We start from the raw sequence: 2,935 nt of genomic DNA, 5'->3' as shown, positions 1-2,935 counted from the left end.
ATATATACTCTTGAGTTTTTTCTCCAAGTAGATATTCTCTCATCCTTTCTTAATTGTCTTGTGAGAAAAATTTGTGTCTAATATATAGCTTTTGGAGTTCTTGTATTCTGCAGTAGGATAAGCATTGACTGCCAACCACAAAGTTGGCAGTTCAAACCCAATCAATAGCTGCTCCTTGGAAACCCTGTCCAGGGTCACCATGAGTCAAAACTGACTTCACCGTTAGCAACAGTACAGCTTTTAACTCTGGAGTTACCATATAGAATTTATATACTATCTAGAGTTATTATCTAGAATCTTGTTATATAATCTCAGAAATTTAGCTAATGTTCATTAAGGCAGTAAAGTTTCAGGAAATCCCTAGAGAGCCACCCTTTGTAGGATCAATATATGTTTGTGTTACTGTTTTTAACCATGTAACTTATGGGGGTTCTTTGGTTCCTAAACTGCTTTCTATAAAATGGAAACACTGCATCACATTGCCCTGTTGCCTATACCAAGCAAGAACTAAGTCTAGAACTCCCTAAAAGAATTTCATACCCTTGCAGGATCAGTTGTCAACCTTTTTTTTTTTTTTTTTGCTATTTTAACAAATGGCAAGAAAATTTGGGGATAGATTCTACTTAAATTTTAAATGGACTTCATTTAGTAATTCAATAGTTCTTTTGCCCAGAAAGCCTCATGTTATTAGGTACCCTCAAGTCAGTTCCAACTCAGTGATGATATGTACAATAGAATAAAATACTGCTTGGTCCTGCACCATCCTCCCAATCACTGCCTGTTGTTGCATTCAGTGTAAATCAATCTCATTGAGAGTCTTCCTCTTTTTCTTGAATCCTCTACTTTACCAAGCATGATGTCCTTCTCCAGGAGCTTTTTCCTCCTGATAACAAGTCCAGAGTACCTAAGATAAGTTTTATATGTTCACTTATAAAGAACATTCTGGCTGTACTTTTTCCAAGACAAATTTTTCCAATATTTGGTCTTCCTTATTTATTGCCCAGCTTTCCCATGCATATTAGGTGATTAAACATACCTTGCCTTGGCCAGGTGACCCTTAGTCCTCAAAGTGACATCTTGGCTCTTAAGCACTTTAAAAAGGTCTTTTGCAGCAGAGTTGCCCAATTCAATACAATGTATTTAATATACTTATAAAACCCAGTGCAGTTGAGTTGATTCTAACTCATAGCAACTCGATATCAGGTTTCTGAGGCTGTAAATCTTTACAGGAGCAGAAAGCCTCATCTTTGTCCTGAAGAACAGCTGGTGGGCTTGACCTGTTAACCTTTCAAGTAGCATCCATTGCTTATCCTATAGTGCTACCAGTGCTCCTTTTTTGATACTTAGAACTCTGTCTAATTCAGTATAACTTACATACTATTTTAGTATATGAATAAACCATAATTATTTTAATGATGATGATAATTTATATGGTTTCCAACTGTTCACTATTGCAAAGAATGTTGTATGTCATTAAATCTTCATAGTACACGTCTACTGATGGAAAGATGTAATGAGTTGTTCTAGAGTGTATTGTCTAAGTAGAGTTGCTGTGCTGTTAAGTATGCCTATTTCAACTTTACAAAATAATCTCAAATTTTCTTCTAAAGTGGTTGTAAAGGTCCAGAATCCCTTCTTAAAAATTTTTAGGCCAAATGTATTTCAGAATTCAAAATTATTTTGGACTTTTGAAACATGGTCGTGGTGGTAGTTTCGTGCTGTCAAGTCAGTTGTAACTCACAGTAACCCTGTATAGGGTTTACAGGAGCAGAAAGACTCATTTTTCTCCTACAGAGCAGCTGGTCGATTGGAACTGTTGACCTTGCAGTTAACAGCCCAATGCCTAACCCACTACACCATGAGGACTATTTTGGAAAGGTAATATAATAATACAGAATATTCCTAGCAGGTAATCTACAGAGAATATTACTTAATCAAACACAGTAATAGTTTATGGATAATTGTTATTAAATGTCATTTAGTTGGCTCCAACTGTGATCCTATGTAAAACAGACCTAAACACTGCCTAGTCCTATACCATCTACATAATTGTTCTATGTTTAAATTTTTTAAATTAAAAAAAAAATTTAATTTTTTAAATGAGAGAGTTGAAGAAGAAAAAAAAAAACAAAACCAACAAACCAACAGAAAAAATGAGTAAAGGCTACAAACAGGCAAGTCTGAAAGATTAAAAAAAAAGGTATTGAGTAAATACAAAAATGTTAAACTTCAAAGTTTGACAATACAGTTGACCCTAGAACAGCATGGAGGTAAGGGACACCGACCTCACTCCCAGTAGCAAATTCACATATAATCTGCGGTTGATCTTTGAACAGCATGGTTTGAATTGTGCGGGCCCATTTATACATGGATTTTTTTTTTTCATCTCCTGCTTCTGCAGTGAGTTAAAGTGTTACAAGTAACTGCTTAAAGTGCTGTGTGACACTAATCTTCGATGAACTACTCACTTGGATATGATTAGAATCACATGGCGCTTTAAGCAGATACATGCAACAATTAAGGCCATCACAATAGCAGCAGGTAAAAAAATCCATGCATAAATGGACCCCACAGTTCAAACCTGTTGTTCAAGGGTCAGCTGTACTCTGAAACAGCTAAATCCACTGACCAATCCTAAAGCATAAAAAGAGAGAAAGATAGCAATAGGAAAATATGCAGTATATCTTTTCAATATTCTTGAAAATTAATATATTCAGCTAATCAATCCTCTTAACAGCTTACAGGAGATAGACTAATTTGTTAAACTAAACCACAAAGTCCCTTCAGGACAAACCCCACTCCAAGACTAAAACTGAAAGGGAACCCATCTGAAAGAGTGACGTCATCTGCTTCTCCATTGAGGCCCCTCCGGCAAGAGCACCAAGGAGCCTGCAGCCGTTTCCACAGCAGAGAAGACTTTAAGAACTGTTTAACT

At 36.0% G+C, this 2,935-nt stretch overlaps 1 protein-coding gene across 1 annotated transcript in view; it reads left to right on the top strand.

Annotated features, from left to right (window-relative positions):
• Nucleotides 1–2,935, top strand: part of CARF (calcium responsive transcription factor) — a 75,362-nt gene that overhangs the window by 40,847 nt on the left and 31,580 nt on the right.

Source organism: Chrysochloris asiatica, unplaced genomic scaffold, assembly GCF_000296735.1.
Source record: "Chrysochloris asiatica unplaced genomic scaffold, ChrAsi1.0 scaffold00045, whole genome shotgun sequence".
In the NCBI taxonomy this organism is placed as follows: Eukaryota; Metazoa; Chordata; class Mammalia; order Afrosoricida; family Chrysochloridae; genus Chrysochloris; species Chrysochloris asiatica.
This window is presented reverse-complemented; position numbering and strand designations above follow the sequence as displayed.